Genomic DNA, 23912 nt, shown 5'->3' on the forward strand with positions numbered 1-23912 from the left:
GCATGAATTTGATCAGTGGCGAAAACGGAATACAAACACTTCAATGAAATAGATGGATGAGCATGTTGTTGGGGTTATCAATTTCATCTTATCCACTCTCATACTTTAGGAATTCAACATTCTTTTCATCAATTGTTAATGCCACTCTCTAAATCACCTTGCAAGAAGGCCTATCCTTAATTACGAGTTCATACAATTCCTAGCATTCTTAGTAATTAGTTCTTAAGTGCAGGAGCTTAACGGCAACCAATATACTATTGGGAGAAATTCACCGGATCTAGATTTCCCCACACGTTCTCGTATCGACAAAATCAATGATCATGGCAATGAATGAGTTAAACAAAGCAAGCATTAAGCAAAGAGGAAAAACCCTAACTAATGATGAAAGAAAGCATAGGTCTTAAAACTAAGATGTTAAAACAAATTCCATATATGAGAGTTTCACAAGACTACATTGATTCCCCAACAACAATACAAGGTTTAGTTCACCATATTCATGGTGAAACTAGATGAATAATAATGGAAGAATGAAAGATAAAACCCTAGAAAGGTGAAGAGGTAGCCTGAGCATCCAAGATCCTCCTTCAAAGGGGTGGAAGAGAGAGTATTTTCTGCCAAAGATACAAACCCTAGGACGTCCTAAAGCTTATATACTATTCTAAAAATACAAAAAATTTAGGCCCAAGCCCATAATAGTGCCGCTCAGCGGTAAGTGCGTGAGTTGGTTTCTTCCCCTCAGCGGCCATTTTGCCCCTCAGCGGATCCACCGTGATCTCTTGAGTGCCTCTCAGCGGTAAACTGCCGCTCAGCGCTAGTTGCGGTTTCTCCTTTTGCACTTTTTGATGTCTTTTCTGATTCCATCTCTCTCCTTCTTCACTTCTTTCACCAAATTCACCTTAAAACCTGCACAAAAACACTGAAATCAAGCATAAATCGGTCCAGCTCTCTTATTTATGAAAATGTGAACAAAAGCATGATTTCAAGCTAGTTTCTAAGTGTTAAAGGTTGCTTTTAGTATCAATTTTAAGCATGAAAATAACAGTTTTTCAACTGTTATCAGACGTGACTTCTCCCTGCCACCAACTCTCACCTAATCACTTCTTCATTTCTCATTCACTTTCTCCATGCCTTCTTGAATCACCGTGTCCTGCCTCCAGCTCCAATTTCCAGTGCATACCTTACTCTAAAATAACAAAATAACAAAATGAATCATTCCAGAATTTCGTCCTCCACCCGAAAACGTGCTGCACCTCTCTTCCCGAAACTGCATCACCGTGTGCTTATCATTTTAAAAGAAAGATAAACCATGCTCCTGCTACTAATCTATGAAATGACCGCATCCTATTCTTTAAAAAAAATGAGATGAAAGCATTGTTCTTTTCCAATTCAAATCAGCACATGTGCCTCCGTGTAAGCAGTAAAAAGAAAACGAGAGCTTCTATTCTTCTATGAAAAATGAATGGACCGTGTGTTTCCTCCATAAATTTCATGAACTAAATGAAAATAAAATAGCCAATGAGTAATCAGGAACTTCAAATTAACAAGGAGTTTTCATTCATTTCTTTCCAAAACAGCGTTGCACACTTCTCTTTCATTTTCCACAGAAAAGTTCTCCGAAAAAACAAGTGCCCCCTGATAACAGTTGAAAAACTGTTATTTTCATGCTTAAAAGTGATACTAAAAGCAACCTTTAGACTTAGAAACTAGCTTGAAATCATGCATTTTGTTTATATTTTCAGAAATAAGAGAGCTGGACAGGTTTATGCTTGATTTGAGTGTTTTTGTGCAGGTTTTGAGGTGAATTTGGTGAAAGAAGTGAAGAATGAGAGAGAGGACATTAGAAAAGACAAGAAAGAGTGCAAAAAGAGAAGTCGAAGGCACCGCTCAGCGGCAAACTACCGCTGAGCGGCACTCAAGAGGTGGCGTTGGAACCGCTGAGGGGCAAATGGCCGCTGAGGGGAAGAAAGAAGACGCGTAACCACCGCTGAGCGGTAAATGGCGCTGAGCGGCACTTTTTGGGCTTGGGCTTTTGTAATCTTTTGTAACTCTAGATTAGTATATAAGGGCTTGCAAGTCCTTTAGTTAGAGATCTTTGGCAGAAACGAGGCAAACACTCTCTCTTTCACCCCTTTGAAGGAGGATCTTGGATGCTCAGGCTACCTCTTCACCTTTATTGGGTTTATTCTTTCATACTTTCATTGTAATTCATCTAGGTTCACCATGAATATGGTGAACTAAACCTTGTATGTTTGTTGGGGAATCAAAGTAATCTCTTGAAGCTCTCATATATGGATTTGTTGAGTACATCTTTGAATTAAGACATATGCTTTCTTTCATCATTAGTTAGGGTTTTTCCTCTTTGCTCAATGCTTGCATTGTTTAACTCATTCTAATGCATGATTATTGGTTTTGTTGATACGGACACGTACGGGGAAGTCTAGATCCGGGGAATTTCTCCCAATATTATACTGACAATATTCTATTGGTTGCCTTTAAGCTCCTGCACTCATGAACTAATCATTAGGAATGCTAGGAATTGTATGAACTATTTGATTAGGGAGAAGCCATCTAGAATGGTACATTAGAGAGTGGCATTAACAATGATGATTTGAATGTTGAATTCCTAAAATATATGAGAGTGGATGAGATGAAATTGACCCCCAACAACATATTCATTCATATATTCCATTGAAAGTGTTTATCTTTTGTCTTTGCCATTGATCAAAATTCATGCATACATGTTTATTTTCTGTCTTGCATTTTAAACTCAAATATTTCGTTTGTAAGTCTTAGTTAATCAAGAAACCACATAACTAAACTAGGCCGTGAGTCCTTTGGGAAGAACGATACTTGGTCTTACCAAGTTTTATTACTTGAACGATTCGGTCATACTTGCCGATTGTGAAACAAGTTTGTGACATCATATTTTGGTGCTTACAAATTTGTCCATCAAGTTTTTGGCGCCGTTGCCGGGGATTCGTGGTTTAACTGGTTAATTTGTGTGATTATTGATTATCTTTGACTTATTTTTTTTATTTTATTTTAAATTTCGAATTTTTTTAATTTTATTTTATTTTTCTGTTTATATTTTTCAGTTTGTATTTTATTTGATTTTATTTTATTTTTCTGTTTTCTGTTTTTCTGTTTTCTATTTTTATTTTCTGTTTTTTATTTTTCGGTTTTTATTTGATTTTATTTTATCTTTTTAGGTTAGATTTTATTTTATTTTATTAGATTTTATTTTTTTATCTTTTTAGGTTAGATTTTATTTTATTCTTATTCTATCTTTTAGGTTAGGTTAGATTTTATTTTATTTTATCTTTTAGATTAGATTTTATTTTTTAGATTAGGTTTTATTCTATTTTATTTGATTCTATCTTCTAAATCTTTTATCTTCTTATATCTTTTCAATCTTTATTTTCTTCTCTATCTTTTTGTGCTAACAATTGTTTTTAGGGTTTTGTGCCTAATGTCTGCAGAATGCAATTTGGTCAAGAGTTTAACTATAGGGGCACTCAATTCTACCAAAGTAATCTCAACCAATGGTGGGAACCTCACTCAAGCATGAATCAAAGCCAATTTTGGCAAGCTACTGGACAATTTGAGAACCAACCACAACAACAATGGCAGCAACAACCCTTTCTATCAGGAAGTTTGGATAGGTTGGAGGACACCCTTCAACGATTTTTGAAAAATTCCGACTCTACTCAGAAAAGCATTGAAGAATCATGTAAAAGAATGGAGATGCAACTTCGTCACATTAGTCAGATATTAAATGATGATGTTAATACTGATGTTAACCTTAAGGAGGAAGGGCAAGTCATTATCACTGAAAGTGACAAGATTCTTGATGAGGAAAAATTAGAGGGAGATGAGGAAAGGGTAGAGAGAAAAGAGAAAGAAGAGTTGAGTGAGAAAGATAAAGATGAAGAAAAAGAAAAAGAATTGGTTGAGAGAGAAGAGAGAAAGAAAATTTGTGTGAAGATAAAGAAGTTGAGGAGAAAAAGAGAAAGGAAGAAAAAAATAAAAGAAGAGAAAAAGAGAAAATTTAGGGAGAGAAAAAGGAAGAAAAAGAAGATGAGAGGAAAGAAGAAGAAATCACATGAAAAATCACATCCTCATCTAAAGAAGAATCATAGGAAGGAAAAGAAATTTAAGTGCTTCATGGAAATCTTCAAGAAATTGGAGATTAAAGTTCCTATGATTGAGACACTGCAACAGGTTCCTGGTTTGATCAAATTTCTGAAGAAGTTCAGTAGGAAGAAGAAGAAAAAGAAGAAGGAACTTGAGCTTTACTCATCTTATATCTAATAAGATGTCCCCAGTTAATGTGAATGGAATTGAAAAATGCCCATAGCAGCATAATATCCTCTTCGGATGCCTGACCAATATTGGTTGCACGAGGAATTAATACTCTAGTGAGAACGTAATGAAGTATCCTTGGTTGAACCTTCATTTGCCCCGCTAGTATTCTAGATTGTATGGCTGCATCATCTCTACACACTAGTTGCCTTGCAGTGACAGAATCGTATTGTTCTTTCCACTCATCTACAACTTTTCCTTCGTAACAAACACCATCAGATGGGAGATTAGTGAGTTGTTGAAAAAGATTAGGGCTCACCCTAATTTTTACACCTTTAACTTCGCTTCGAATAACCCCATCCGATATTGACATGTTGCTATAGAACACTCTGACTAATTGTGGGTGGTAATGTCTTCTTAAACACACAAATTCAGTCAGCCCAGCTTCGTGTAATATGTCATAGAATTGAAAATTTTTTCCTTGAAAGTATTCGTCCTCTAGATACTTACTCTCCAAAATTTCCCGATTTACGAAATGTTGGGCATATTTCTCCTGTTGCTCATCCGACGAGAAGAGATCATTGGTAGGCGTTGGAGGGGATGACAATGGTGATGGGGTTGGACTCCGCCGGTGGCGACGTCCACCAACGGAAGAAGATGCCTTTTGTTTCTTCGTTCCACGATCAGCCATTGTATTTCGTTTAGGGTTTTGCACTGAGAGAAGAGAGGTTTTCCAAACGAATTTGAGGAAGGATGTGTTTTGGGCGGTTATGTACACGATTGCAAGTTATACACGTTATGCAGTGGGATAATTTGGTTTAATTAACTGAACACAGTAATCGATTACCAGAGCCTCGTAATCGATTACCAGAGCCTCGTAATTGATTACAATAACAAATACTGGTGTGGTCATAGGCATTAGATACATTCATTAAAGGAATTTCATGGATGACCATTTTAACTTACAAAAACAGAAAAAAGTAACAAAATAAGCAGCAAACAAGTTGTATATATCAGTTGATGTTGTTATCGAAATTGTTATGTACAGCTGACAACAACGACCAAAAATCCAAAATGACCCATTTCGGTATCTTGTGATAGTTGGATAGTGTCCGCTTCAAATTGTTCACGGTGATCACATTCAACAACATTACTTGGTTTTTCGCCCTGAAACAACACAACTACTAAGTTAAACATAATTGATAGACAAAAAAGTATTTAATAAATATTTTGACCGTAAATAATGACTCACGCATTGTTCGGTGGGTGGTGTTGAAGTGTTTGTCAATGAAGTTGACTTTCTTCTTTTGGTTTTTTTCTCAACAGTGGACTTCAACCTATTTGTGCGTGGACGTCCTTTTCGCTTAACAGTTGCAGGACTGTGTACAAGGACATCAGATGTTCCAACTGGAGTAAGTGGTATTGACGTGCATGCACCAGTATCGTATCTTAGTTGGCCTGCATCACTGATGATGTTATTTGTCATGGAAGAACTGAACCCAAATTTTGTACCCAAACAATTAAGTTCTTTTTCCAGTTCAGTACTAGCTTCCTCAGACTCACATGAAACTTCAGCAATTTCATAAAAACGTTTGCACAGCAGTTTGTATCTTTGCATGCGTGGTTCATTTGTGGAATTACTATACGATGCTGTTATTAGTGTGTGTCTTCTTCGAATGTTTTTGCTCCAGCGCCTCAAAATGTATTGTGAGGGAACACTGTAAACATCTTCTTGGCCAAATACCAAGAGGGAATGGCGACATATAATTCCTCTAAACTCAAAGAGGTGGCAAGAGCAAGTGGTTGTCTGTGTGATGGGATCAAATTGAACTTTGTAAATTTTATCCGGTACACGATTACCCTCCCACATTCGTTCCTCTTTTACAGTGTAAGTGTTCCACAAGTCCTCCTTTAAGGTGTCTTTGATGAAACAATTCATCCTTGAACGGAATTCAGTTTAGACCTCCTCAAACTTTGCATGTGTGTATTCCACTTGAAATTGTCTCTTGATAACAGTTGAAAAACTGTTATTTTTATGATTAAAATTGACACTAAAAGCAACCTTTACACTTAGAAACTAGCTTGAAATCATGCTTTTCTTTATATTTTTGGAAATAAGAGAGCTGGACAGGTTTATGCTTGATTTCAGTGTTTTTGTGCAGGTTTTAAGGTGAATTTGGTGAAAGAAGTGAAGAAGGAGAGAGATGAAATCAGAAAAGACAATAAAAAGTGCAAAAGGAGAAGCCGAAGTCACCGCTCAGCGGCAGTTTACCGCTGAGCGGCACTCAGGAGCTTGCGGGAGGTCCGCTGAGGGGCAAAATGGCCGCTGAGGGGAGAAAACAAGTCACGCACTCACCGCTGAGCGGTAGTTTACCGCTGAGCGGCACTCTGGTAGTTACGTAAGGTCCGCTGAGGGGCAAAATGGCCGCTGAGGGGAGAAAACAAGTCACACACTCACCGCTGAGCGGTAGTTTACCGCTGAGCGTGACTTTAATGGGCTTGGACTTGACTTTTTGTAATTTACGAATGATATATAAGCTTTAGGGTTTCCTAGGGTTAGGCATCTCTGGCTGGAACGAAGAAAACACTCTCTCTTCCACCCCTTTGAAGGAGGATCTTGGATGCTGAGGCTTCCTCTTCACCTTTTTAGGGTTTATTCTTTCATTCTTTCATTGTAATTCATCTAGGTTCACCATGAATATGGTGAACTAAACTCTGTATGTTTGTTGGGGAATCAATGTAATCTTGTGAAACTCTCATATATGGAATCTGTTTTTACATCTTTTAATTAAGACTTATGCTTTCTTTCATCATTAGTTAGGGTTTTTCCTCTTTGCTTAATGCTTGCATTGTTTAACTCATTCGATGCATGATTATTGGTTTTGTCGATACGGGCACGTACGGGGAAGTCTAGATCCGGGGAATTTCTCCCAATATGATATTGGTTGTCGTTAAGCTCCTGCACTTATGAACTGATCATTAGGAATGCTAGGAATTGTATGAACTCGTGATTAGGGAGAAGCCTTCTAGAAAGGTACTTTAGAGAGTGGCATTAACAATGATGATTTGAATGTTGAATTCCTAAAATATATGAGAGTGGATAAGATGAAATTGACCCCAACAACATATTCATATCTATATTTCATTGAAAGTGTTTATCTTTTGCTTTTTGCCATTGATCAAAATTCATGCATACATGTTTATTTTCTGTCTTGCATATTAAACCCCAAATATTTCGTTTGTAAGTCTTAGTTAATCAAGAAACCACATAACTAAACTAGGCCGTGAGTCCTTTGGGAAGAACGATACTTGGTCTAACCAAGTTTATTACTTGAACGATTCGGTCATACTTGCCGATTGAAAACAAGTTTGTGACATCATAATTTGGTGTTCATAAATTTGTCCATCATCTCTCAATTGGTGACTGAGAACCACATGCAATAGTGGTGTTCATGGAGGAGAAGTCGGCCTCTATTTCCTTCTGCGCCTTTACCCTAAGTGCATTGTCGTATTGGACCACAAATTGTTGAAGTGTTGTTGTAGAATTGATAAATCCATCAAAAAAGGCATTCATTCCCTCACTTCTCTGAGTCGTAGACATGCCTGCCCAAAAATCTTTTTTCAAGTAACACGGAACCCATTTATGTCTCTCTTCGTACAAATTACATAACCATTCATTTTCCTCCAATCCATGTTTGGTAAGTAGTTCCTTCCAACCATTTTCAAATTCTGTTGGACAAACACAATCATATATAAGCGCATGTAGTTCGGTTTTGATAACGGGATTATTTCTATACCCGTGCAATTTTTCAGGCAACTTCTTAAGGATGTGCCATAAACACCACCTGTGCCTTGTATGAGGAAACACTTGTTCAATAGCGTTGGCCATTGCTCTGCATTGGTCAGTAATAATACCTTGAGGACTCTTATTACGCATGCATCTTAGCCAACATTGGAACAACCAGACAAATGAGACAGTGTCTTCCGAAGACAACAATCCACAACCAAGTAAAATCGAGTGTCCATGATGGTTAACTCCAACAAAAGGCGCAAATGGCATGTCGTACTTATTTGTTAAGTAAGTGGTGTCAAAGGAAACAACATCACCGAATTCTTCACGTGCAGCACGACTTCTTGCATCAGCCCAAAACACACTACAAATTTTATTCCCTTCATCCAGTGCAATGTCATAGAAGAACTCGTTATTTCTATCTTTCATTGACGAAAAGTGTCGTAGGAGTGCCTGACCATCACCATCCTTACATAAAGATCTTCTGTGTTGGCCAATGTAGTTTCGAGCGTCCCGCTCCACAAAGTCCATGTTTTCATATCCCCCGCATCGTTCATAATGCTAAGGAAACTCTTATTTAACCTAACTCCAGCATCGTGGTTGACCTCCAACGTGTGTTTTGCATGCATGCTTAACTTTCTATTGACTACAAATAGTTTGGAGTTATTTGGACAAAGATCATGGTTGTTGATGGAATCCTACTTGACTTAGTTTTTCTTTTGTATTTTTACTTTTCCTAGCTTAGCTCTTAAGGAGTATGGGTTACTATAAATACCCAACTCCTCTCTTGTATTAGCACTTTTGAGATTAATGAGAATTAAGTTTTCTGAAATAGAAACAATTCTCTCTTGAAAGTCAGGTTAGAGAGTCCAAAGGCTCCCTCTAGCCACCTTCCTTGCACACTGCCTTCATTCTCATTTTCATTGAATTCCACTGTGCTCCATTTATTTCTCTCGTTTCCACGCTACCTCTCCTTCGCTGCCACCTCGCATGCGTCAGCGTTTTTCAATTCCTTCTTCAGCCACGCGTCCGCTCCCTCATTCTACATCATTTGTTTTTCTTCTCACACATCAGCCACACACAGCCACATTCTCTCTTTCGTGAGAGCTTTTTCTCCATCTCGTAGAACCACATCTCGTTCTTCCACTCGAGAGTTTCCTCGTCGCCAGCCATTCTTCATCACAAATCCATTTCTTCTCCTCCGTAAGTATCAGATTCACAAGTTTCTTCATCTTTCTTCCACTGTCACCAAATCATCTGCACATTTGTCTAGGGTTTCTTCATCCTTCATCATTTTCTCTGATTTTAGCCGATTAAAATTACTTTTGATTCGTTCCAAACCTTTTCCACCGTTCAATCTTCATTTTGAACCGATTAATCGGTTCATATTGGGTTTCTTCCCATTTCTAGGGTTTCTATCGAGTTTAACCCTCTGTTTTTGTCATTTTCCGCTGCGTATTCTTCGTCGGAGAAGCTTCGAGGAGTCCGTGACGCGCCTTCGTCGGCCTCTCCTCGGGCGTTCGTCCATCAAGTGGTATCAGAGCCAGGTTGAACACGCTTCGAAGGTAAGTATCTCGGTTCGTCTCTGTTCTGAGTTTTCTTCCATCAAGTGGTATTATCTTCTGTTCTTGCGTTTGATTCGCGTCTCTGTCTTTGTTTCTAGTTTTGTGTTTTGATTCTGTCTTGATTCTGAGTTTGTGCTTCAATTTTTCGCATTGTTCATTATCTTCATTGAATGTCTTGTGTTGATTTCGCGTTTGTTGAGTTTATTTTCTCTGTATGAGATTCAAATATGTTTGTTCGTTCTTGGATCTCAATTTCTGCGTTTAAGTTTTCAAGTTGATATGTTCACTGTTATGAGTTTAGTGTTTAGGATTCTATAATTTTGTGTATGTGTGTTTTCTTTACTTTGAGTATTATTTTTCATCATTTTATTCGGTGCAAAATTTTGTTTGAGTCATTTTATTTGAGCATCATATTCTGTTTTTGTCAAAGTCATGTTCAGTTGCTTATTTGTCATAAATTCTGTGTTCAAAGCTGTATTTGATTTTTTTTCCTGAGATTCTGGATTATATGATTAGTGGCTGTACACCATATGAGCTATGATACAGTCATTGTGAGCTCGGGTGCATGCAAAAGTGACATTAATCTCAGATCTGAATGGCTAATTGAAGTATAATCTGTTTCTGGTTATTTTGTTTGATTGAGATGCATCTAATTGATTGAGCCAGTACCATGTGCATACCATATAAGCAATGAATTGCTTTGGCAAAGCTTGGTTGCACTGAGAAAACTCCAATAGAGTCTCACTTGCAGTTGGTCGATCTGCATAACTTTGCTTGTGTCTATGTTCTTTGCGTTTCTTAATCTGGTTTAGCATTAGATCCTTGCTGGACATCTTGCATTAACTTCTTAGTGTCTTGTTTGAATTTTAATTGATGTCTTTGACTTTAGCTAGTTGATAAAAAGCTATTTGAATCTTTGAGTCAAAATTTGAGTGGTTAAGTTGCTTACATTGAACAATTTGGGGGCTGACTAAGTCAAATTTTGAGATAGTGTGTTTCTGCAGCCAGTTGCTTTACAAACAAGTTTGTTTAAGATATTTGAAATTGATGATGCAAAGAAACCACGAGTTATAGCTGCCCTAAGCATTTTCACTCTTTAAACCACCAAAATTTTGGCATTTTTCATTCACAAGTTGCTAGTTGGTTGCCTTTTCTGAAATTTGTGGAACTGGTGCATTTGAAATTGAGTTGTCATTGCAGCAAAAAGCTTGGTCATTCTGTTTACATGTAAAACAATTCAAAAGAAACATTTATATAGTTCTAAAAAGCTGACAGACCAGTGCAATTGACTTTTATGAAAGCTGATGCATTAGAAAAGCCTTTTCTCTTAGGCATTTTATGGAACAGTTTCAACCAATTCTGAACTGAATTTGAATTTGGTGCAAATGCAACTTGTTTGGTTTTTTTTTATTGCTTTTAACATCTACTCTAGAACTGATCTTAGGATCCTGTTTGAGTGCTCACATTATTCATTACCTTGTTTCTTATTTGTCTTGATTGACTTTCCTGGTTTTGTCTCAATGCAAGTGTAAACTCTGATCTGCTGTTCATAATTGAGCTTTTGTTTCCTTTTGTAATCTGATCTAGAGTTGTCTTAAGCAATAGATCTGTTGTGTTGTCCTTATTTGTGGCTGTCCTGTTCTGGTTTCTGATTTTTTAGCCATTCTTGATTGAGAAGTTGTACACTCTGGATTTCTGGAATTTGAAAGGAGGTTTGTGTGCTTGGTAGCATTTTAGGTGGTGGTGGTCTGGAATACTCTCCAGCTGTGTACTGCCAAGGGAGAATTTCCTTCCAAACCTTTCCATTTTTTTTGTTCTTTGAGCTTCCAGAGAGACCTGTTTTTTTTGTGAGCTTTGTGTGGCTACATCTAAAGCCAAATATCCTTGTTGAGAGTGTGTTCTTACTTCAGTTCTGAATCTGAATTGTGCTTACCAATTAGATTTGTGCAGTTTTTGTTTTGATTGCCATTTATAGGTGGTGTTTGAATTACAAAAAAGCTGCAACAGTACAAAAGTTGAACAAGGAGTCTCATGACACGTGAACTGACTGGGCTTTGGAAGTGCAGACCAGAATCTTTACTGATACAGTTGTAGAAGTTAAACAGAGTATAGCTTGAGCAACCAGTAGCAGCCATCTGAACTAAAAGGAGTTTCTTTCACCTTAAATTGCTTTTGTTTTGGTTGAACTATTCTTGCTATAATGTTGAATCTGGTATGACAGTTTTTGTACACTAGGATTAGCCAATCTGAATTCTGAATTGGAATTGTTCTGCATTGCATTGGATTAATCTGATTTTGATTAATTTGGAATGATTGTTTAATCAGTTTGGTTTCAGCCTTGAATTACACTCATTTGCATCTTGTTTAATATCCATTTCCCATTGGTACCTTGCTGAAATTTGGTGTGAAATTTTAGTGTGCAGAGCTGATCTGTTTGGGAGTTTAGTTGGAATTACATAGCTAAAAGCAGTCTTGTAAATAGGGAAGTTGATTAGCTTACCTAATTCTAGTTTGGTTAGCTATTTCTAAATTTCATTTGACATTGATTTGCATTGTGTACTCTGCTGAACTAGTTGTGAATTTTCTGTGTAGTTTGGGAAAAGCCATACTGCTTGTACTGTAGCAGATTGTAAATTGTGAGCTAAATCCAGTACTGTAGCAGATTGTAAATTGTGAGCTAAATCCGTGAGACAAGTAGCATTTGCATCTTGATGTGCAGTTTTGAAGGGAGTTTCTTCTACCTTCACTTACTTTGTTGTGATTAAACTACTCTTGTTATGTGTTGTAGTTGCTTGCAATTTGTGATCTATTGATTTTGGAATGAATTGTCTGTGCAGATTTCAGTTGAAGAGAAATATATATAGCTAGTGCAGCGTCTTGCAATTTGAGAGCAAAAGCAATTCTATTAGCTGCCAGGATCAACAAGTGCACACGTGAAGACCAGAGAATAAAAGGGAAGTTCTTACTGTTATGTGTTTTCATTGTGCAATTTGTTCTAGCTAAGGAAATTTTGATTGCAGCTCTGTGCATTTACTTTTGTAGGATTGAACTGGCCTGGAAAATTCAAGACCATTGATTCCAGAAGCACAAAGTGGAACAACAAAGCTGAATGAAGTGGACCAGGACCGTGGCAGCGAACATGTTTTGTATTTTTTTTGTTTCATTTGATGTGTAATAGGTTGATAGGCTATAGTTTTCTTTTAGTTTCAATTTTGTTTGTAATAGGCTTGTGTTAGCCTACTATTAGCTTTAATTTTTATTTTGTAAAAGGGCCTTTTTTATAAAGTCCAAGTGTTTAGGAAGAGTCCTTGGTGCTCTTTCAAACTCTTGGCAACTTTATTTGCTTTTATTTTTAGCATAGCTAGACAAGTGAATGTGTCTTGTTAGCCAAAGCTACAAGCTTCACTATAGGAGTAGACTTTAATATTGACTTAATTTGTGTATCTCGTAGGGGTCATTAGAGTCCGTTGGTTTCTTTAGTGTTTTTTGTTTCTTTGATTTTTGTGTTCACGTTTAGGGTTGATTAGGCTAAAAGGGATTAAACTCTAAGCCTTTTCACATTAGAGTCCGAGAGTCTAGTCTTTTATTTGTGCTTAATTGTTGAGTTGTGTACTTTGTTTTTAAAGGTGATTTTAATTTAAGGGGTAATTAGTTAGTAGCCTAAGACATTTCTGGCAAGGCAAGACTTGGTACTTAAGCAGCTCTTTAGCTCACCTCTCTTACCTGGGACTTGTCTAAGTGAAAGTTTTGAACCCTTTAGATTAAGAAAACTTTTAAAAACAAAGATGTCTTCTTATGGTTCATATAGGTCTTCTAGGTTAGATAAAGTTGATGAAATGTTTAAACAAGCTAGGAATCTTCCATCCTTTGGTAAAGACATAGGTGCATTAACATACCTAGCTTGGGAAAAAGAAATTGATAAAATAAATCCTTGGTTTTGTGAAGAGAGTGAATATTATGTTCTTAGTATATATCTCTCTAAGTTAGAAGTGCATGCAAGAGAGTGGTGGAATGAAAGACAATATCATGTTAGGAAAGGTAGAAAGTCCTCTATACGTGATTGGCATGATTTAAAAGCTTGCATGAGAAGAAAGTTTGTGCCTTCAAGTATTAAAAGAAACCTAGAACTAATTAGGGATTGCATTGAAGATGGAAAATCATTTCTTGAGAGTTTAAATGATCATGGGTTTCTTCGTAGAGAATTAGAATTTGGGGCAAGACTTAAAGAGATCAAGGATAAGAAAAGAGAAAAAGAGATTGAGAGAAAAGAAAAGGAAGAAAGGAAAGAAGAAGAGAAGAGAGAGAGAGAAGAAAACGAGAAAAGAGAAGAGAGAAGAAGAGAGGAATTAAGGAATGAAGAAGAGAGAAGAAGAGAAGAAGAGAAAAGAAAAGAAGAAGAAAGAAAAGAAAAAGAGAGAAAAGAAGAAAAGAGAGAAAGGCAAGAAAGAGAGAAGAAGGAAAAGGAGAAATTGTTCCTTATGGCAAATCCTATTCTTCCAAAGACCATAGAACTTAAAAGGGAAGGTTTCCAAATCTTTACTTCTTCTCCAATAATTGATTATTTTTCAAATTTTAACTTCTCTTTCAAACAAATTGTCATCTCATATTCTATGCAAACATTTTCAAAATATGACAATTTAAATCTTGAATTATTCAAATCTTTTAGGAAAGAAATAACTCAAGATGAAAGTGAATTTGGACTTCTAGAATTTCCAAATGTGATAACACAAAATATTAGAAGTCCTTATTTCCTTGTTTTTATAAAAAAATTCTTTCTTGGATTGGTATTAATTGAAAATATATTTGATGTTTATTGCAGATTTGTGTTTGATCCAGGAGGAAGATAAAGTTAATATAAAAGAATAAGGCCACTCCAAGATGGCCATGCTCCCAAAGATTGTGTGGAGTTTCTTCATAAGGCGATTGCCAGATTTGAGGACAAATCTTTTCTTAAGAGGGAGGGCATGATGGAATCCTACTTGACTTAGTTTTTCTTTTGTATTTTTACTTTTCCTAGCTTAGCTCTTAAGGAGTATGGGTTACTATAAATACCCAACTCCTCTCTTGTATTAGCACTTTTGAGATTAATGAGAATTAAGTTTTCTGAAATAGAAACAATTCTCTCTTGAAAGTCAGGTTAGAGACTCCAAAGACTCCCTCTAGCCACCTTCCTTGCACACTGCCTTCATTCTCATTTTCATTGAATTCCACTGTGCTCCATTTATTTCTCTCGTTTCCACGCTACCTCTCCTTCGCTGCCACCTCGCATGCGTCAGCGTTTTTCAATTCCTTCTTCAGCCACGCGTCCGCTCCCTCATTCTACATCATTTGTTTTTCTTCTCACACATCAGCCACGCACAGCCACATTCTCTCTTTCGTGAGAGCTTTTTCTCCATCTCGCAGAACCACATCTCGTTCTTCCACTCGAGAGTTTCCTCGTCGCCAGCCATTCTTCATCACAAATCCATTTCTTCTCCTCCGTAAGTATCAGATTCACAAGTTTCATCATCTTTCTTCCACTGTCACCAAATCATCTGTACATTTGTCTAGGGTTTCTTCATCCTTCATCATTTTCTCTGATTTTAGCCGATTAAAATTACTTTTGATTCGTTCCAAACCTTTTCCACCGTTCAATCTTCATTTTGAACCGATTAATCGGTTCATATTGGGTTTCTTTCCATTTCTAGGGTTTCTATCGAGTTTAACCCTCTGTTTTTGTCATTTTCCGCTGCGTATTCTTCGTCGGAGAAGCTTCGAGGAGTCCGCGACGCGCCTTCGTCGGCCTCTCCTCGGGCGTTCGTCCATCAAGTGGTATCAGAGCCAGGTTGAACACGCTTTGAAGGTAAGTATCTCGGTTCGTCTCTGTTCTGAGTTTTCTTCCATCAAGTGGTATTATCTTCTGTTCTTGCGTTTGATTCGCGTCTCTGTCTTTGTTTCTAGTTTTGTGTTTTGATTCTGTCTTGATTCTGAGTTTGTGCTTCAATTTTTCGCATTGTTCATTATCTTCATTGAATGTCTTGTGTTGATTTCGCGTTTGTTGAGTTTATTTTCTCTGTATGAGATTCAAATATGTTTGTTCGTTCTTGGATCTCAATTTCTACGTTTAAGTTTTCAAGTTGATATGTTCACTGTTATGAGTTTAGTGTTTAGGATTCTATAATTTTGTGTATGTGTGTTTTCTTTACTTTGAGTATTATTTTTCATCATATGAGCTATGATACAGTCATTGTGAGCTCGGGTGCATGCAAAAGTGACATTAATCTCAGATCTGAATGGCTAATTGAAGTATAATCTGTTTCTGGTTAATTTGTTTGATTGAGATGCATCTAATTGATTGAGCCAGTACCATGTGCATACCATATAAGCAATGAATTGCTTTGGCAAAGCTTGGTTGCACTGAGAAAACTCCAATAGAGTCTCACTTGCAGTTGGCCGATGTGAGGCCCTAGATAATTAGCACTAAAAATCTCTATCACATCAAATTAATGCACTGATGAGTCACCTGACTGCTCTCATTAATGCACTGCGCCACACACATAGTCTCATTAAAAACGCACTCACACACTCTGACGCACGCCTGCCAATTGTCACTTTGGAACCTTCTGAATCTGCAGGGGGAAACAGGTGTCCGCCTGAGAGTGCACGTTCGTTTGACGTTGAGAAGAAGGAAATGATTTTCTGAAAACACTTCTTCTCACTCTCTGCATTCATCTTCTTCCTCACGAAACTCTGGCCTTTCATTTTCTCCATCTTCTCTCTAGAAACCTTCACCTTCTCTCTACTGTAATTCATTCCCTTCTCCTCTGATTTCATTTCAGAGCCGTAGGAATGTTCTCGGAGACGCGAACGTTATTCTGGACCGAACAGAATTTGAATCTGAGCTGGTAAGTACTCTTCTCTAGTAGTTCGTCCATTAGGGTTTCATGCGAAAACAAGTTCTGGGTTCATGCATGGATTATATCTGAGTCATCTCTGATTTTGGTGTTTAGATCAAGTGAAAGTGTTTAGTAAAACTGAGGGTAGAACGCTGTTAGAGGACGCACCACACCTTGCTTTAGGAAGTTCGCATACTGATCCGGGTAAGGGAAGCTTATTAATTTAATTTATGCTTGTATGTTATATGAAAATATGAGATGAACTGGATGCATGAACTGTATGCTGATTTATTGGTTGTGAACGATCGCTGTTAGAATGAATATGATTTTTTTTTTTGTGTTTAACTGCATGTGGATTTTGATACGTATGGATTGAGAGATGTATGATTATAGTATGGTTTGAGTATTAATATGATGAATTCTATAAAGTATGAGAATTAATAATGGATATGAAAGTATAAGATTATGAATCATATGAGAAATGTGAGTTGATATAGTTGAAATAAATCTGGATATAATGATTTTCTTTATGATAAATCACGATCGTCATCGAATGGTCTTACACCGTTCGGTTTCCCTGAGAAAGACTTAGAGTTGAATTCTTTCATTTGGGAAGGGTTCGGTTTGAGAATGAGCGTCTTTATTTGAATTACTATGTTTGAGCGTTCGGCTCCACATAGAGTTGTCGTACGCCTTAAATTTAATAATATTGCATTAAGTAGCGTTCGGTCTTATACTGAACGTTCGTCCTAAATATCGTTCGGTCTTATACCGAAGCGTTCGTCCTAAATAGCGCTCGGTCTTATACCAAGCGTTCGTCATGATTGGGGCTCGGTCATCTACCTAGCGTTCGCATTAATGAAGCGTTCGGTCTTAGATTGAGCGCTCGTCCTTATAATTGATTTCTTAACGAACGTAAATAGCGTTCGTCCTAAATGGCTAGTAATTGTATATTGGCGCGTTCAGTCATTGACTGGCAGTCGTCCCATTTTAAACAAAAAGTTCCCAATGTAGTTAAGTATTCTTCTTGATGTATCTTCGTCCAGTAGAGTCAACCTGACCTCTCGGTACTTAAAATATTCTGAAAATGATCTTATTATTCTGGAGTCGTCCTGATTGTTAATAGATTCTTCTAAATCTGGTTTTGAACGTTCGTCCTCTTCCTTCAGAAAGTTGAACGTTCGTCTTTTTAAGAGAGTGGAACATAGAATGAAAATGTGGTAAATATGGAAGGTTAAGGTGTTTGAACACTATATTAAATGATTGTACGATATTGGATCTGAACGAGCGTTCCAGGGAGGAACGTCTCTTATATGTTAAATGTTGGATTGGTAAAGTATGACTGTGGCTATTGCTAATGCTGGCTTGGTCCATCCTGATATTCCGTGAGTGCTCGTTCTCAAGTAGAGAGGAGTAGTTCATGTGTGGGAATGGCAGGAGGTCCTTAGTCCATAAGTTAACATGGGCGACGTAAGAACGGACTAACCTCGAGTGGCAGCTGTTGAGTGTATCCCAGTTACTACACCACTCGGGTGCAAGGACGCCTGTAGCTACACAGATCATACAGTCCGGACGGTCGTCTTATATATAGATATATAGATGTTACATGATGTTACATGTTAAACTATGTGCTTGAGTGGAATGATATGTTCATTGTATGTGTTGATGTATATCTTAAATTATATAAGCTTACCCTTTCGTTTTTCCTTGTGTTGTCCATGGTATGTGTACGTTCGTCTTGTCTTGCAATGATCATCCGTTGTGGATGTGAGCAGAAGGCGAGGCCACTCTAGAGGACGTCATCGAGGAAGAAAATTTAGTCGAAGTGGAAGTGAAAGCGGAGCAGTAGGACGTCCGCCTTTTCTTTCTAGTTTAGGACATCCGCTTTTGGTTTATACGTTCGGTTATTTTATTTTGTAAGACCGTTCGTTATTAGCTTTCACTGTTTTCGTTTTGTACATTGTAATTCTGCACTCTAAGCCGTTCGGCTTTTAAATCTCTGTTTATATTAAAGACTGCATTGATTTACTGTTAATTGTAATTAATTCTGACTTATGGTAATTACTGTATTTTGGGATGTTACAGCCGATCTGCATAACTTTGCTTGTGTCTATGTTCTTTGCGTTTCTTAATCTGGTTTAGCCTTAGATCCTTGCTGGACATCTTGCATTAACTTCTTAGTGTCTTGTTTGAATTTTAATTGATGTCTTTGACTTTAGCTAGTTGATAAAAAGCTATTTGAATCTTTGAGTCAAAATTTGAGTGGTTAAGTTGCTTACATTGAACAATTTGGGGGCTGACTAAGTCAAATTTTGAGATAGTGTGTTTCTGCAGCCAGTTGCTTTACAAACAAGTTTGTTTAAGATATTTGAAATTGATGATGCAAAGAAACCACGAGTTATAGCTGCCCTAAGCATTTTCACTCTTTAAACCACCAAAATTTTGGCATTTTTCATTCACAAGTTGCTAGTTGGTTGCCTTTTCTGAAATTTGTGGAACTGGTGCTGTTAGTAAGGAAGAAGGATGGCAGCTCTCGGTTATGTATAGACTACAGGCAATTGAATAAGCTGACCATCAAGAACAAATACCCATTGCCAAGGATAGATGACCTGCTGGATCAGTTGCATAGGGCTGCAGTGTTCTCAAAGATTGATTTGAGATCCGGGTATCATCAAATCAGGGTTAAGGAGGACGACATCCAGAAGACAGCATTCAGGTCTCGCTATGGGCATTATGAATACGTGGTGATGCCTTTTGGAGTAACGAACGCTCCAGCCGTGTTCATGGAGTATATGAACCGCATATTCAGGCCTTATTTGGATAAGTTTGTGGTCGTCTTCATAGATGATATTCTCATCTATTCCAAGAACGAAGACGAGCATGAAGAGCATCTTAAACTTGTACTTGGAGTGTTGCGGGAGAAGAAGTTATATGCCAAGTTGTCTAAGTGTGAATTCTGGATGAAGGAGATTCAGTTTTTGGGTCATGTGGTGTCGGCTGGAGGCATCTCGGTAGATCCAGCGAAAGTGCGAGCGGTACTGGAATGGGAGAGTCCGCGTTCGGTCACTGAGGTGCGTAGCTTTGTTGGACTGGCGGGCTACTACAGACGTTTCATTGAAGGTTTTGCTAAGATAGTGGCGCCGCTAACTCAGTTGACTCGTAAAGACCAGCCGTTCGCTTGGACCGATCGTTGTGAGGCCAGTTTCCAGGAGTTGAAAGTGAAATTGACGAGCGCTCCAGTGTTAGTTATTCCAGACACGTCTAAACCTTTTGAAGTATATTGCGACGCCTCTCACCAAGGTTTGGGTTGTGTTTTGATGCAAGAGAAGCGAGCGGTGGCTTATGCGTCTCGTCAGTTGAGGATTCACGAAAGGAATTACCCAACGCACGACCTGGAGTTGGCAGCGGTCGTTTTTGCGCTGAAGATTTGGAGGCATTTCTTGTACGGATCCACGTTCCAAGTCTTCAGTGATCACAAGAGCCTCAAATATTTATTTGATCAGAAGGAGTTGAACATGAGGCAGAGGCGTTGGCTAGAATTTCTGAAAGATTATGATTTTGAGCTGCTGTATCACCCTGGGAAAGCTAACGTGGTAGCGGACGCTCTAAGCAGAAAAGTGGTGCATGTGTCGTCCATGATGGTGCGCGAGTTGAGTTTAGTAGAGAGTTTCAGAGATCTAAGGTTACAGTTTGAGTTAGAGCCGAACAGCATCAAATGCTGTAACCTTAGAATATCTAGCAACGTATTTGATCGTATCAGGATGAAGCAACGCGAGGACGAAGAGTTGGTGAAGATTTTAAGCGCGCTCGGTTCGGATCAGGCCAAACATTTCAATACAGGAACGGACGACCTGTTGCGTTACATGGGTAGGACGTGCGTTCCTAACGATGGCGAGCTGAAGCGGATCATATTGGAAGAAGCACATCACAGTCGTCTTAGCATACACCCTGGTATGACTAAGATGTACCAAGATCTTAGACGCTCGTTCTGGTGGTCTGGAATGAAGAATGATGTCGCTCGTTTTGTGGCATCCTGCTTAACTTGTCAACGTGCAAAGACGGAACACCAACGACCAGGCGGCTTACTTCAGCAGTTGGAAATTCCCGAATGGAAGTGGGACAGCATCTCGATGGACTTTGTGACTCATCTACCACGCACGGTCAGGAATCATGATTCAATCTGGGTGATCGTGGACAGATTAACGAAGAGCGCCCACTTCCTGCCCGTTAACTTGAAGATGTCAATGACTAATTTGGCAAAGTTGTATATTAAAGAGATCGTTCGTTTACATGGAGTGCCTTCAAGCATCATTTCTGACCGAGACAGGAGATTCACATCTCGGTTTTGGCAATCTTTACAAGGTGAATTGGGAAGTAAGCTGCAGATGAGTTCAGCCTATCATCCTCAGACGGACGGTCAATCTGAGCGGACCATCCAGACGTTGGAAGACTTGCTGAGGACGTGCGTCCTAGATCACTTGGGCGCCTGGGATGAGATCTTGCCACTGGTGGAGTTCACGTACAACAACAGTTTCCAATCTAGCATTGGTATGGCGCCGTTTGAAGCACTCTATGGAAGGAAATGCCGAACGCCACTTTGCTGGTTCCAGGATGGAGAGAACGTGCTAACTGGACCTGAGCTCATCCAACAAACAACCGAGAAGGTTAAGTTGATCCAAGATAGATTGAAGACGTCCCTGAGCAGACAGAAGTCCTACGCTGATAGAAGAAGAAGACCTTTGGAGTTCGCTGCTGGAGACCATGTTTTCCTTAGACTCAACCCGATCACTGGAGTAGGCCGAGCCGTTCGTCCAAAGAAGCTATCCCCCAAATTCATTGGACCGTATCAAATCTTGAGGAAGATCGGACCAGTAGCGTACGAGCTTGCATTGCCGCCTCAACTGTCCAATCTGCACCCAGTCTTCCACGTTTCTCAACTCAGAAAGTATATAGCCAATCCTTCTCATGTCTTAGAGCTGGAAGATATTCAACTGCTCCACGACCGAACGCTGGAGTTGCAACCAGTCCGTGTGGAAGACAGCCGCACCAGGCTATTCAAAGGAAAAGACGTCCGTCTAGTTAAAGTGGTGTGGGACGCGAAGACTGGCGACTCAACATGGGAAGTGGAGGATGCTATGAGGAGCTTGTATCCCCACTTATTTACGGGTGAGTTTCTAATTTTCGAGGACGAAAATTTTTGTAGTTAGGGGGAATGTGAGGCCCTAGATAACTAGCACTAAAAATCTCTGTCACATCAAATTAATGCACTGATGAGTCACCTGACTGCTCTCATTAATGCACTGCGCCACACACACAGTCTCATTAAAAACGCACTCACACACTCTGACGCACGCCTACCAAGTGTCACTTTGGAACCTTCTGAATCTGCAGGGGGAAACAGGTGTCCGCCTGAGAGTGCACGTTCGTTTGACGTTGAGAAGAAGGAAATGATTTTCTGAAAACACTTCTTCTCACTCTCTGCATTCATCTTCTTCCTCACGAAACTCTGGCCTTTCATTTTCTCCATCTTCTCTCTAGAAACCTTCACCTTCTCTCTACTGTAATTCATTCCCTTCTCCTCCGATTTCATTTCAGAACCGTAGGAACGTTCTCGGAGACGCGAACGTTATTCTGGACCGAACAGAATTTGAATCTGAGCTGGTAAGTACTCTTCTCTAGTAGTTCGTCCATTAGGGTTTCATGCAAAAACAAGTTCTGGGTTCATGCATGGATTATATCTGAGTCATCTCTGATTTTGGTGTTTAGATCAAGTGAAAGTGTTTAGTAAAACTGAGGGTAGAACGCTGTTAGAGGACGCACCACACCTTGCTTTAGGAAGTTCGCATACTGATCCGGGTAAGGGAAGCTTATTAATTTAATTTATGCTTGTATGTTATATGAAAATATGAGATGAACTGGATGCATGAACTGTATGCTGATTTATTGGTTGTGAACGATCGCTGTTAGAATGAATATGATTTTTTTTTTGTGTTTAACTGCATGTGGATTTTGATACGTATGGATTGAGAGATGTATGATTATAGTATGGTTTGAGTATTAATATGATGAATTCTATAAAGTATGAGAATTAATAATGGATATGAAAGTATAAGATTATGAATCATATGAGAAATGTGAGTTGATATAGTTGAAATAAATCTGGATATAATGATTTTCTTTATGATAAATCACGATCGTCATCGAATGGTCTTACACCGTTCGGTTTCCCTGAGAAAGACTTAGAGTTGAATTCTTTCATTTGGGAAGGGTTCGGTTTGAGAATGAGCGTCTTTATTTGAATTACTATGTTTGAGCGTTCGGCTCCACATAGAGTTGTCGTACGCCTTAAATTTAATAATATTGCATTAAGTAGCGTTCGGTCTTATACTGAACGTTCGTCCTAAATATCGTTCGGTCTTATACCGAAGCGTTCGTCCTAAATAGCGCTCGGTCTTATACCAAGCGTTCGTCATGATTGGGGCTCGGTCATCTACCTAGCGTTCGCATTAATGAAGCGTTCGGTCTTAGATTGAGCGCTCGTCCTTATAATTGATTTCTTAACGAACGTAAATAGCGTTCGTCCTAAATGGCTAGTAATTGTATATTGGCGCGTTCAGTCATTGACTGGCAGTCGTCCCATTTTAAACAAAACGTTCCCAATGTAGTTAAGTATTATTCTTGATGTATCTTCGTCCAGTAGAGTCAACCTGACCTCTCGGTACTTAAAATATTCTGAAAATGGTCTTATTATTCTGGAGTCGTCCTGATTGTTAATAGATTCTTCTAAATCTGGTTTTGAACGTTCGTCCTCTTCCTTCAGAAAGTTGAACGTTCGTCTTTTTAAGAGAGTGGAACATAGAATGAAAATGTGGTAAATATGGAAGGTTAAGGTGTTTGAACACTATATTAAATGATTGTACGATATTGGATCTGAACGAGCGTTCCAGGGAGGAACGTCTCTTATATGTTAAATGTTGGATTGGTAAAGTATGACTGTGGCTATTGCTAATGCTGGCTTGGTCCATCCTGATATTCCGTGAGTGCTCGTTCTCAAGTAGAGAGGAGTAGTTCATGTGTGGGAATGGCAGGAGGTCCTTAGTCCATAAGTTAACATGGGCGACGTAAGAACGGACTAACCTCGAGTGGCAGCTGTTGAGTGTATCCCAGTTACTACACCACTCGGGTGCAAGGACGCCTGTAGCTACACAGATCATACAGTCCGGACGGTCGTCTTATATATAGATATATACATGTTACATGATGTTACATGTTAAACTATGTGCTTGAGTGGAATGATATGTTCATTGTATGTGTTGATGTATATCTTAAATTATATAAGCTTACCCTTTCGTTTTTCCTTGTGTTGTCCATGGTATGTGT

General features: G+C 38.6%; 1 pseudogene; it reads right to left on the minus strand.

Moving 5' to 3' along the window:
* Positions 1-7708: 7708 nt before the first annotated feature.
* LOC148200819 (protein FAR1-RELATED SEQUENCE 5 pseudogene) lies at positions 7709-8623 on the minus strand (annotated as a pseudogene).
* Positions 8624-23912: the final 15289 nt, after the last annotated feature.

Source organism: Vigna umbellata, chromosome 4, assembly GCF_029865625.1.
Source record: "Vigna umbellata cultivar VRB3 chromosome 4, Vumbellata_1.0, whole genome shotgun sequence".
NCBI lineage: Eukaryota > Viridiplantae > Streptophyta > Magnoliopsida > Fabales > Fabaceae > Vigna > Vigna umbellata.